The sequence below is a fragment of the Trifolium pratense genome, linkage group LG4 (assembly GCF_020283565.1).
Source record: "Trifolium pratense cultivar HEN17-A07 linkage group LG4, ARS_RC_1.1, whole genome shotgun sequence".
Classification (NCBI taxonomy): Eukaryota; Viridiplantae; Streptophyta; class Magnoliopsida; order Fabales; family Fabaceae; genus Trifolium; species Trifolium pratense.
The window spans coordinates 48,487,875-48,502,781 of record NC_060062.1 but is presented as its reverse complement, the minus strand read 5'-3'; the positions used below and the strand labels follow the sequence as shown (position 1 = coordinate 48,502,781).

General features: G+C 33.7%; 2 non-coding genes across 2 annotated transcripts; both read left to right on the top strand.

Annotated features, from left to right (window-relative positions):
- The first annotated feature begins 10,748 nt into the window (after positions 1-10,748).
- TRNAE-UUC lies at positions 10,749-10,820 on the top strand. Its single transcript has one exon. It is a non-coding gene; the product is annotated as a tRNA-Glu (tRNA).
- Positions 10,821-13,367: 2,547 nt separating this feature from the next.
- Positions 13,368-13,439, top strand: TRNAE-UUC. Its single transcript has one exon. It is a non-coding gene; the product is annotated as a tRNA-Glu (tRNA).
- The last annotated feature ends 1,468 nt before the right edge of the window (positions 13,440-14,907 follow it).

Here is a 14,907-nt window from a genome sequence, read left to right as displayed (position 1 = left end):
CGAAGGTTATCTATTGTCTTCCCCTTTACACACTTCTATGACATGATTTGTCTTCAGAAAACAGGTTTTTACTTTCTGCTAACTGCGCGAATGTGGATGACAAAAGTAGGGGATAATAATGAACCTGAAATGCAAATGAAATCTATGTGATTGTGTTGTGCATGTAAAAATACTAAACTATAATACCATTTTTTTTCCATTATGTAATACTTTAGTTTACTATGAATCAAGTTTCTAGTTAAGCAATATTGGACTCTAGCATGGCTTAAACAATAGCCTATATTATGATATCGTTTAGGATTTTTATATTTTCCGTTATTAATTCCTTTCATGTTGTTTGTTCAGGTGGACTATACTGCTGTCTTTGTTTTCCGCCTCTTGATGTTTGTCGATAATGGCTTTGCTGCAGGAATGGGTTTGTAAGCCCTTCCATCCATTCACTTTTTATATATTTCACTGCTTGCTTTTCTTCATATTTATGATTATTTGGAATGATGGCAAGTGACATGGCTTAAGGTTAAAAGTTAAAATAGCACTAGGGAAGAAAAATACAAGTTAATGGAGATAAATGACTATAGTCTAGCTGGTTTATGATTTTATAAGAGATCATTTTCATATATGAATTCTGGAAAGTGAATTTTCTATCGGTACATTTTAAGTAATTTCTCTCAGCTGTTCAGCATTCATATGTAAAACCATTTTTGGTCATTTTGCTTTCGGATGAATTTGATTTCATGATAAGCTCAACTAAATTGGTTCTGAATTTATTGTGTTGCATCGTAGAAAGCAAGTCAATTTATTTTGCCTGGTTCTACAGATTACGTTAATTTGCCTCGTCCAATTGCTTCTGTCACACTGATCATGTTGAGTTATATATTCTATATCTGTACATATATCAGCCGGTTTTCTAATTGCTTTCCCCTTAATCATGTAAATTTTGCATCTGAACAGGACCGTTGGAAGTTGTTATGCAGCATATGTGGTGTATCTTATGGTGCCTGCATCCAAGTAAGTTTTTAGATAAAGAATTATTGAAGTATATTTTTCCTCGGTCAATTAGCTAACTATTTTAGGATTGGAGTATGGAGGGTTTCTAACTTATAATTTTGAGGATAGTTTTTGAGAAAACTTTAGCCTTGTCATGGCATATTAACTTATAATTTTGAGGATAGTTATTTTGAGAAAACTTTAGCCTTGTCATGGCATATAAGAAAAGCAACATAACTGCTAAAAATTATTGCTTCCACAAGCTCTTATTTATATCAGGTCGTGGATGTGAAAGTTTTGAGGTATTTCTCTACTCATTTATTTGGTTGTACTTTGGGTTTGGTGCTTTTATTGAAAGATGCATTTGTGTGGTACCATTTGTGATTTTAATTTCAGCTATAAACCTTGTTGTGCTTAATTGTAACGTTGATTGCTCCGCCAAGATACATCTACAACCGGAAAGCAAAGATTGCGCATCAAGGAACAGCCCAAGAAATGTTGTGTTAGAGCATTGAGGGGTAACTATTACTTCAAGTTACTAGGTTTGTGTTAGAGCATTGCAACCGGTCTATTAATTCAATTATATGTAGGCTTATAAGTGCTACACTTATACTAGAGCTTGTGCTGTTTGGTTAGCTTTGTTTAGCCTAGTCTTTTCGTAGTTAGCATTGTTTGATTTTGTTAAGAGATAGTTACAATTTTTGTAATTTAGTTTCATGAAAATTTTGTAACAGAATTATTTTTGATTTGGTAGGAAATTTGATTCTATAATATTTCATATTAATGGTTGATTATTGATGCATTAAGTTTCAGTTGTGTGGTAATTGAAACTATTGTTGTATCTTGACTTGTTTCATTGGCATACCTTATGCATTAAGTTTCAGTTGTGTGGTAATTGAAAACCAATATACCACTACGGATATGCGTAAATACCCGTAGTGGAATCCCCAATTCTTTAAAAAAAAAACTGGAAAACCATACATACCACTACGGATATGTGTAAATACCCGTAGTGGAATCCCCATGATTTATATTAAACAAATTTGAAACCATACATACCACTACTGGTATTCATTATAACCGACGTGGAATCTCATACATACCACTACGGGTAATTGTAAAAACCGACGTGGAAAGTCCATAATTTTAAATAATAATTAAAGAAGAAATTAGGATACCACGACGGGTATTAAAAGACCCGACGTGGAAAGTCTGGACTTACAACGACGCCAGCATTCACTACGGCCACGGCCAGTAGTGGAAAGTCCCTTTGGCCAATAGTGGAATCCCCTTTCTGCACTAGTGTTCGTGACTGATCCACCATGGACCACTTGATGAAGTGGTCCATATTAGAATAAACAAAGTGTTTCGTTTTGTGGAAACATTTAGCCGTTTTACTTCAAGTCTTTTGTAGTATGCTTACACTACACAATACTCCCATCAAGATTTACGTTATTGAGACCCATCAAGATTTACGTTATTTAATAAACCGTTAATCTTGATGTGTCACAATAACATATCAAATGATTTTCAATTTTTCTATGGATGATCTATATGATCTAAACTTTCAATTCAATGGTAGATTTTGTAAAACTCGTATTCGTTATAATGTTATTCGTGACTGATCTACCATGAACCACTTGATGAAGTGGTCATATTAGAATAAACAGAGTGTTTCGTTTTAGGGAAACATTTAGCCGTTTTACTTCAAGTCTTTTGTAGTATACTTACACTACACAATACTCCCTCTAGTCCTTTACACAAAAGACACATCTATTGATGCCTCTTAAGAAAATAATTGATTTTTGATACATTAATTTCAGTGTCTCATACATTATGCGCTCTTGTCTAAGAATAAAATCAACCTTAGGTGAAGCCATTAGGGCTGTTGATCTTCGATTATGGTGGTGTGTGTTCTGCCGTAGTGGTTGTTTGAGGGAATGTACCTATAAAAAATATTTTAATAGTTTAAACATAATAATATAGTAGAAGAGTAAATTGGCCGGTCGCGAGATGAAAAATACTCCCTCCGATCTTAAATATAAGTAAAAGTCAAAATGTATTTAATCTAAATTTGAGCCAAATAGGAAGTCATGCTCTTAATTTGTATAGGAAGCGAAGAGAAGAGAGATCCTTTATGAATCCTATGTCTTTTGGTCATGGGCAATAAGATCACATATTCATTCAATCGATCCTACATCTTAAATATAGTCAGTTTCTTCTATTTATACACAATCAACTATCTTTGCATAGTATCAGCTCGATCTTATGAAACAAGATGCAACCAAACATAGATTCTAAGCATCAAACCCGAAGAGTAAAGACACTCTAAATGACTATAAGCAGCCGGCCAAGCAAAGTACCTATGATGAAAAATTGTGATAAATTAAATACATCAAACATTTTATAAACTAAAAAACAAATATTTGTTTATAATAAAGATCGGATAAAATATTTAAGACGGAAAGTCTAGTGATAAATTTTACCATAAAAGTCATTGATTTACCACAATTTTCCATCATAATTTTAGTGATATTGAAACACACAAAGTTATGGAGCTAGGACCCATGATGTAGTATTAAGTTGAGCAAACCAAGAGGGGACCAAAATGATTGCTCACGTTCAGGTTTGGCTGAAAACGGGGCCGCACGAGACAACCCTACAAACATACTGTCAGCTACTACAAATCATAGTAATAGACTATCCCATGCCATTGCCTTAGCTTGGCACTTCTTTCTAAGTTACTAGTACTAACAAACAACAAACAATCTTTGACCGATTCCACCCATTACATTCGTGCAACAAGGGAGTCTATAAATATCTAGGGTAGCCCAATTTTATGATACTTATCTACGGATCTGCTGCCGTTGAAAAACCACGCTATAACTAATCTCATCCATTGATTTTATATCAGACAATTTATATTATATATACACTGAAATCATCCTAGCCATTGATTACGATCGAAAGATTGTTGATGTAACTGCGTTGACGCAGTTAGTTGTAACTGCGTTGACGCAGTTACAACAGGAAATCTGTTTCCCTTATCTCAGTTAGGGGTGATCGCGGTGCGGTTTGGTTCGGTTTTGAGCATAAAAGTCATCCTAACCGCGAGATAAAAATGCATGCGGTTCGGTTTGGTTCGGTTGATTTTTAAAAAGTCATCCAAACCAAACCAAACCAAACCAATGCGGTTTGGATCGGTTCGGTTGGTGCAGTTTAAAACATAACGATTGTACCGAACAATTTTAAGCATAAAAAAAAAATAAAAAATTGAAGTTCCAAAATAACATTGTAGTACCAACAAAAATTATTTATCCAAAATAACATTATAGTAACTTACAATTTTAAATATATAAAAAAATTGAATTTTCAAAATAACATCACGGTACCGATAAAATTTGTTTATTTAAAATAACATTACAACACCAAAATAAAATTTCAGTACAAAAAATAAAAACAACTTGAAGTTCGATTGATTTGGTCGACTGACTTGGTAATTGGGCATGTATATTGGAATATAAATATATTTTCTTTTACGATATTGGAATATAAATATATAATAGTAACTTAATGCGGTTTTTGCGGTTATCCGCGGTTTTTGCGGTTTGCGGTTTTGCGGTTCAGTAAGAAAGTCATCCAAATACATCCAAACCAAATGCGGTTTTTGCGGTTTTCGGTTTGGTTTGGTTCGATTTGCGGTTTTACTTTTGGATTGGTTCGGATACGATCACCCCTAATCTCAGTGATGAAGCCATAAATTTTTATAGTGGGGGCAATATAGATAAAAAAAAAAAAGAATTAAATATTTAAATAACATTTCAATGTTGAAGCATTTAGTCAAAAAAAAAATTCAATTTTGAAGCATAAATATACATCATAAATTGTTCTCTAATACTTTTATATGCTCAAAACTTCGATTAATTTTCTCATTATCAATATCAATAAAAATATTTATCTTTAACAATGGAGTTTTCACTGATCCATGTTCAGCAAATATATAATATGTCTACTTTTTTTTTCCTTCTTCTATAAATAAAATGACAAACACTACTAAAATTTTCACACGTAAATGATATCAGCATTATCGGTTGAACTATAACTAATACCCATTACAAATAATATATGTATAAGATGACAAAAAATTACAACATTGTATCGTGTTTAATTAGTTGCATTTCTTTGAGGGGTCTAAATATCATTTAGTCTAAGTACATGGATATATGTTATGCCATACTACTAAATTTGTATCCAAATTTTAGTGAAGGCACATGCCCACACATGCTATAATGTAGCTCCGTCGCTGCTTATCTACTCCATGATTTTTTTGGTTTTATACGGAATTAAGATTGTGTGCAGTTACACTGAATCAATTAAAGACATCTGGACCGTATGATCAATATTCGATAGTCATATTTTAAGATTAAATTTTAACTATTTTAAATATAAAATTTAAGCTAAAAATACATATGACCGACTGCAGTGCAATCAATCTCTCTTCATATTGTTCTCTATTCAGACTACATGGATTGGAACCACTATACTATAGTACTATTAATTAATAAGTGTTTCATAGGGGTACCACCAAAAGTAATGCCCTCATATTACACATATTGTTTAGCCTCATTAAATTTTCAAAGGTTACAACAAACAAACAATTGATTCAATTCTAAATATAAAAGTTGTTCACTTTTGTTTGATCAAATATACTACGTACCTTCCTATTTAAATATAAACACTCATTTGATAAAATATTTGATCGTAAATATAATTGATATATTTGATTTATAATATACATTAGTTATTCAATTAATTTAAAAAATAAATTATTTCTTATAAAAAGATTGAATGAATATCATGAAGTATTTTGGAATATGAAAAGGCAAGATTAATTATACATATTCAAAGGATATTTTAATTTGGTATCTTTATACATAAATTAGACATATTAACTACCATACTACAATTTTTCTTAATAAGAGTAAAATATGCAAAAGATATACCCGATACCAGTACTCTGTCTAAAATGAAGTACCCATGCAACATTTGCTTAACTAATCGATAAATATAAAATGACATAAAAATATATTTTTAATTAATATTTAATTTTTCAATTAAGATAAAAAATGATAAACTATAAGATCAAGTGTTACTTGAAGTAGGTTATAAGAAAATACTATAAGTTTGTGAGAAAACATTTGTTATCAAACAAGTCTATTTTGGTCATATAACTTATAAATTAGTTATATGCTATAAGCTTGAAAAATTGTCTTGCCTATAGCCTAAATTATGTCATCTTTATCTCAATAAAACAAAGATAAGGGTTAAATATGTTACAAATAAAAAAATAAAAATCTCCATTTAAAATGAAAGGGAAAAGGAGGACCAACTTTTGCCACTCATGTTTCTTAAAAAACCACACATATTTTCAAAAGTATACTTCAAACATCATATTTTGTTTGGAAGTGTACTCCCGAACAAAATATCTTCAAATGTAATTCTAGACAACACAATAATCATGTTTTTTCCATGAGTACATCCGAAGTAATGTTGAGAGCGTAGAAAGTTCCTCTGAGAGAAAATGACGAACAGAGTCGACCAAAATTCAAAATTCAAAGCTTGCGATTTCCAGAGAAGATATTCTATTATTATTTGCTCATCAGCTGCAACTATCTACATTTGTAAATCACATCTCTATACTACTTTGGCTGAGTAACTTCTGCAAAATGTCACCGGCAGAACATCATGGGAAAATGGGAATTCCTCATCATATAGCAAAAATCTACAACAAATAAAAAGGAGAAACTTCATGCCTCTTGGTAGGACCAATTTTATGAGTACTACAGGTACAAGTGAAATAAGTGTATGACAAATTCCCTTGGCTTGTGCATTTGGGTTGTGAAGATGAATACCATGTCCTTCATAAAGGTAGGAAAAAGTTTCCTTGTCCTACACTAGTAATGGCAGCACTCAAATATCAATGAAAAACCAAATTTATATAAGGTATATCCCTTTGCCTGCCACTGTATATCATGTGAGATATTACCACAGAGAATGCTCATATGGACAATGGCAGCCTTCTTTCCCTCTTCCTTGCCAAGGTATGCCTAGAAGCTCTTAGGCGTATGAGAAGTAATATACTGAAGCTTACAATTAGAAGAAAAATCCAAAAACGCCTCAAATAAAGGGTCATGCAGGATATGATTGCAAGGATGCAGAACACTAGAGCAATAGAAATTGCCACAGCAACATCAACCCTGCAAGAAGTTAAGGAAATTGTCAAACATAATAGCATCATGTCATGTCCTAACCATCATGTAAGTCTGATAAAACCATCCCATAACAACAGACAAAAACCAAGCCTTATGCCCTTATTACACTAGGAGGGGTTGGCTAACAAGGATCAAACGACGCCATAGTGTTTTTATCATAAATCATATATGTAGTAAAACCGTTGAATTTTCATTCGCTCTACATAGTTTCTTCTTTTTCTCGACCTTCATCTGCCTCTAGTGATTAAGCTACCCTTCATCTGATCTACTCTCCTTACTAATTATAGAGTCTACATGCACAAACCATCTAAGTCGAAATTCAACCATCTTTTCTACAATAGGTGTCACCTCAACTCTCCCCCTGATGGATAACTCCTAATCCTATCGCGTCTAGTATTTCTACACAACTGGCAGCACTACTACACTAATTTTGCTCTAATTTTGGCCTTTTACCACCCAGCACTCAATCCCATAAAACATCACCTGCCCAACACTCATAAAAAACACCAGCGACCCTCCTTAATTCAACCATCCCGTTTGACTCGATGGTTTACACCTCCCCCTATATTTCCACCACTCTGTACAATGGGAATAAGAATTTAAATTGTGTGACTTGTGCTCTGGTCTCCAACTTCCATCTCTAAGCTAGTGGAGCTTTGCCACATAACCTGCATAAATCCTACCTGAAATTGGAAATCCAGTTTTGTATTCTGCCAGCAAGTCTAACGTGTTTCTTTTATATAATTTGTGTGAATAGAGCTTCATTGGTAAGTGCAATAAGATCTTGTACAATGGAACTCATGGTTATACCCTTAGTCAACTAACATGGAACATCTTTCTCAAGTGAAATTCCCCATTGTAAGCAAGAGCAAAGGAATGAATTCATGGTTGTCATGTTGTGGAATAAAAATCTTCCATATCTTATTGCATGTACTAAATTTATTTGGAGGTATTAGAAGTTAGAACATAATATGAAAATAATCTCACCCTAAGAAACATCATAATTTGGTTTATACAGAGCAACGATGTCATCAACAAATTAAATAAAATAAACATGAAAGTAGAAGGCATAGTATAGTGTGCCCAAGTCATAAATTTTAACATTCCAATAGAACACAGATCAGCTTATATGATTACATATCGACTTACAAACTAGCTTGACCACAAAGGACATCTAATGGTTGCATCTCTCTATTAGGTAATAAATAGAGAGGTTCAACAGCATGTATCTATATTTTTATGCATCCTGAATAACTCCTTAACCTAAAAGCACAAAATGCCTAAAAAGATTATATAATATGTAAAAAATGGGGATGGGTGTTTCAGCATATTTTCTACTACCTCGAATCGTGACCATAGTGTAGGTAGGTGTTATGCTTATGGCATATTCATTTGCAAGCAGAAAATGGGGATGGGTGTTTCAGCATATTTTCTACTACCTCGAATCGTGACCATAGTGTAGGTAGGTGTTATGCTTATGGCATATTCATTTGCAAGCAGAAAATGGGGATGGGTGTTTCAGCATATTTTCTACTACCTCGAATCGTGACCATAGTGTAGGTAGGTGTTATGCTTATGGCATATTCATTTGCAAGCAGAAAATGGGGATGGGTGTTTCAGCATATTTTCTACTACCTCGAATCGTGACCATAGTGTAGGTAGGTGTTATGCTTATGGCATATTCATTTGCAAGCAGAAAATGGGGATGGGTGTTTCAGCATATTTTCTACTACCTCGAATCTTGACCATAGTGTAGGTAGGTGTTATGCTTATGGCATATTCATTTGTGAGCAGAAAACTCAAGATAGCATGGCATTCAGATGCCCAGGTCTGAAAGTGACTCAATGTACACAATTCCTATCTTTTCCTGTCAATGATATGTCCCTCAATGTCAATAATTTACACGAACAATCGAATTCTGGAGGGTATTAAAAACTAACTGGAACAGTTTTTTTCCTCAAAAAAATTGGGGAAGGGGTAATTAATATTAATTAAAGTGGCACTAATGACCATTTTACTACCGTCAACCGTGCCCAAAGAGATATGAACTTCGTCCCTTGAAGTTACAAGAAAAAAAACTCTTACAACAGAGCTAGCACTACATTTACAACTAACTGGGACATTGAATTATCATACAAATGCTATGTTACTTGTTACATGATCCCACAACCCAATCCAAAAACTATCAATCTTTTCTACACATACACATACCGAAGATAACAGCTACAATACAACAAGTGCACTAAATAGCTTCAAGATAACCCGACACTAGTTGACAATGGAAGTGGATTGTGATCCAAGGAGAACTTTACCTGCAGTCTGAAGAGTTCAGATCCTAGAGCAACAATAGCTTTATCTAACACTACCCGATCTTAAGGTTAGTCTAACATATAGTCACAAAATTATGCCTATAGGGGATACCCTTTTAAAGAAACAACAAACAAGCATTTTCCCACTAGGTGAAGTATTCCTAGATATCCCATTCCTTTACCTATCAGGCTTCAACATTAGCAGGTAGTAGCATTTCATTAGTAATTCTTCTAAAAAGTGAAAAGCTAGCTGATTCACCTATTTTTAAAAGGAAGATGGTAAAGCACTAACAATCTCTTGTTGTTTATCACTTTCAATATACGAAGCACTGACAAATGTAGTTACATTTAATTACTTCAATTTTCTCAAATTATTACCGGTGTCGACCTGTCAATGTCATGTCAGGATAAGTGCTTTATAGATTTCAATAAAATTTGCAAAACAATCTATTCAAGTAGTGGTCACGACACAATGCTATTCATATTCTACAGTCAAGATAAACCCCAAATACAATAAACAGCTGTGAATCAAAATTGTGAAAGAATGAAATGGTAAAAAAGTGAGAGGAAAAGGAGGAGTTAATAATTTACCAAGTAATGATATGGGGTTTTGGAGAGAAGAAAGTGAGCGAAGAGTATTTGTGCTGAGATCGGATCTGGTAATCTCTGAGCTGCTCAACAAGTTTAGAACGGGTTATCATCTCAAGGAACCAAAGGGTATCAAAAACCCCTTTTAACAACTCCACTCGCAACCTCAAACAAACCGTGTCTGTCCCAGATCATACAGATGTTACAGCCAAAGCCAACATAAACACAACCCGTTCACGGTTCCTGCTGTGCAAATCCGAGAGTGTCTTCGTGTTTTAGCGGATGAATGAATGAACAGAAAAAAAAACCCCAAAAAAGTCAAAAGTCAAAACCCAGTTATTATAACTTAATCTAAAATTTAATGTTTGTCCAAAAAAAATCTAAAACTTAAATGTCTATTTTTCTTGTATTTGTGTGTGTGTGTGTGTGTAAACGGTTATATGTTAAAACTTCCAAATATATTGCAATATACCTTTGAATTTTTAAAAATACATTTTAAATTAATAAATTAAATATTAAAATTTTTGTCAAGAACATCAGAGGATTTAATATATGATAATAGATTATTGTATGTCAAAAGTAGCATATATCTTCCATTGTCGTCCAGCGGTTAGGATATCTGGCTTTCACCCAGGAGACCCGGGTTCGATTCCCGGCAATGGAACTTTTTGTGTTTTTTAGCTAGCTAATACCATGGAACCAAACCAATTGGGGCAACAAAGGAATATAGTGTGTAACATCCTCCAAACTAGGCTTAAATTAATTAAAGTAGCTTATAAATCAAAACCAACTATGTACAAAGGAATGATAATGCAAAATATCTAAGTCGTATAGGCCTTTCGATGGGTGTGTGTCTAGTAGCAACTGTTTTTCTTTTTGGCTTATAATTTGAACAACCCACTATTTTCTGCAATCCCCAATTAAGAACATTGGTTAAATCAAAAGGATAACTGGAACAGAACTAGAACGAAGATTTGAATGCCATATTTAGGATTTTGGTATTATGTGCCTTTCTATTGCTTAAAAATACAGTTGCCACTCCAACTACCTATAAAGCTCACAACAGATGTATCTTTTCTTCAGCTACTTATTTTATCTGAGAATCAACAGCATATATGTATGTTATGCTTATGCACACTGAATAACTATTCAATCTAAGAGTACATGCTTATAAACTTTTTTGTAATGTCAAAAATCGGGATAGTAATTGCAATTTGGATATTGGAGCATATTTTCTTCTACATCCTTTAATTTAGACCATAGCGTAGGTAGATGTTATGCTTATGGTATATATATTTGCTAGCAGAAAACTCAAGATAGCATGGCATTTAGATGCCCAGGTCTGAAAGCGAATCAATGCACACAATTCCTATCTTTTTCCCTCAATGATATGTCCCTCGATGTTAATAATTTACACGGCCCCAAGGAGATACACGATCAAATTCTAGAGGTATTGAAAACTAGCTGGGACATTGCATACAATATGCAGGGATTGGGGTTCGAACTATGGTACACCCACTTATTCACCTTAAAAAGGTGGATTTCTAGCCACTAGGCTACTTGACCAAAAAAAAAACTAGTTGGGACATTGAATTATCCTACATTTGTTATATAGCATGATCGCATAATGCAATCCATAAAATATCAAATTTTTCTACAAACACTGAAGTTGACAACTAAAACAAGTGCATTAACTACATTCAAGATAACCCAACACTAGTTGATCTCAATGGAAGTATATTATGATCCTAGGAGAACTTTAAACCTGCAACCAGAAGAGTTCAAATCCTAGAGTAACGATAGCTTTATCTAACACTACCCTGTCTCAAGGTTAGTCTTACATATAATCACAACTACGCCTGTAGGGATACCCTTTTAAAGAAACAACAACAACAACAAACAAGCCTTTTCCCACCGGGCAAAGCACTTCTAGATATCTAATTCCTTTACCTAACTAACACAATTCAACCTTATCAGGTAGCATTTCATTAGAATTCTTCTAAAAATAAAAGAAATCTAATTAACCTACTTTGAAAAAAGGAAAATGGTGAATGGCTAACAATCTCTTGTTGTTTATCACTTTCGGTAGACACTTCAGATCGAAGACGTGTCAGACTGTCCGGTGTCCAATACGACACTAATACACGTGATTACATTCAGTTACTTTTATTTTCTCAAATTACTACTTCTATCAAAATGTCAATGTCTGTGTCAGAGCTTCGTAGCTTTCAATAAAAACTAGCAAAACAATATATTCAAGTAGTGAACCAAGTGACTAGGCTCATGTTAAGAATAATGATGATTAGTTAGAAATTCAATTAGTTTGTTAGTTTATTATTAGGTAGTTAGTTAGTTAAGCCTCTAATAGCTCTATATAAGAACACCTCATTTTACCATCTTTTATTATCAAAATGAAATCTTATGATTTTTACTCTCTTTCTAACCTCCTACTATTCAATTTCTCCAAATTCTCAAAATCTTAACAGCTCAGGTGGTTAATAAACTCCCCCTAGGACGAATCTATCAGGAGAACCCGAGGTGGTAGAAACAATTGTTGACCAAACTTTACTTATCTCGAGGCCGAACTCCAGATTACCAGAACCCATTTCTCTAGGAACCAAATGATTAATACACAAAAAGAAAAAACATATTCAAGCAGTGGTCACAACACAACACAATGCAATTGATATGATAAGAATTGTGAATGAAAATGGTGAGAGACTAAAAAGAAAGAAGGGAGTTAATTAGTTACCTACCAAGTAATGATATGGGGTTTGGGAGAGAAGAAAGTGAGTGAAGAATATTTATGCTGAGATCGGATCTGATAATCTCTGAGCTGTTCAACAAGTTTTGAACGAGTTATCATCTCAAATCAATAAATTCTCAAAGAACAACCAAAGGGTATCATCAAACAAACAAACAAACAAACCGTGTCTCTGTCTCTCTCAGATCAGATCATACAGATTATGATTATGATGTTACTGTCACTGCCAACGTCAAACACAATTCATTAAGGAACGGTTGCTGCAATGTATATGTATATCAGAGAGAGAGAGAGAGAGAGAGAGTGTGTGTCTTCTCTTCGATGAACAGAAAAGAAGAAACCCACAAAAATCAAAACCCAGTTATTAATATAAAACAAGTTTTGCTGTGCCTTACTTTTATGTTTGTAAATAATATATATTGCGATTTGAGAATAACAAACACAAATTCCATTGTCGTCCAGCGGTTAGGATATCTGGCTTTCACCCAGGAGACCCGGGTTCGATTCCCGGCAATGGAATTTCTTTTTGTGAATTTAGTTGACTTATCAAATTGGGCTTTCATCATACTACACTTAAATTAATTTAAAAGATTTACTTTTTGTCCGCTACGAACATCTTATCAAATTTGTTTTTTTTATAATATCAAGGACAAAAGTAAATCTCATTAATTAAAGTAGAAATGCTTAATTTAGTTTTTATTTAAGAAAAAAATGCTGGATTATTTTTTGGTCAAGTAAAAAATATTACTCCCTCCGTCTCAAAAATGTTGGATTATTTTTTTAAGGTTGTTTCACACATATTAAGAAATGTAATGATGTTTTTAAAAGAAATAATATTTTTACTAAATTACCCCTAAGTTTGTTTCCTTGGAAATAATGCATATAATAATTAGTAAGGGGTACAATTGGAAAGTATTACGTTAAAAAGTGATGACAATTATTTTGAGACAAAATTTTATTCTTAAAGTGACAATTATTTTGGGACGGAGGGAGTAAAAAAATTATTGAGGAAAGTTAAGCGAAAGGAATGGGGAGGCGACTTTGTGTGCAAACTATGATGGGGTCTCCGAATCGGAAAACCATGTTCTTCTTACTTGCATGATAGCATGGGAGGTGTGGACTAAGGTGCACCGATGGGTTAGGTTGATCACGGTCTTGCTAGATAGCATTTCTTCTATGTTCGTAAGCTTCTTAGCGTCATTCAGAAAAGGGAAGCAAGGCTCAAAGGGAGTATTATTGGTTTGGCCCGCAATAGTTTAGGTGCTTTGGAGAGCTCGAAATGAAAGGATCTTTAATTCAAAAGTTTTGACCGTGGATGACATTTTTGAAACAGTTAAACATGTATCGTGGGCTTTCATTGTATTAGGCTTAGATTAATTTAAGAGATTTATTTTTGTCCTACTGATAGTGGCTCTGCAATTGCAACCAAATAATAAAGTGATAAGTTATCGTTCTCCACAGGTATTGTGCCAAAATTACTAGTTTTGCTTAGGAATTTAGAAAGTAATTAAAATTGCTTTGCATTCGCTTTGTTTGGTTGTGAGAGTTTTGCGTAGAAGTAAATAGCAAGAAAGTAAAGGACAAGAAAATAAAGAGCAATAATAATAAAAGGGTGTATGTGTCCACACGGAGTGGTTAAGTGTTGTGAATCCCTGTCTTACTCCTACTTGGAGAGCTCGAAATGAAAGGATCCTTAATTCAAAAGTTTTGGCTGTGGATGACATGTTTGAAACAGTTAAACAGGTATCGTGGAGTTGGTTATTGTCTAGGAAGGTTAACTCGCCTTGTTTATTTTATGAATGACTTGTTGATCCCGGGGATAGTATAGTCCGGTAGTTGGTGGGTGGGGGCTTGTTTTTGTTTTTGTTATGGTTGGGTAAAGTATTTCATGTACTTTCTCTACGGAGGTGGATTAAGTACCTCTTGTGCTTTTTCCTTTTCTTTATACGGTATATAATACATATTTTTGCTGTAAAAAAAAAAGTGT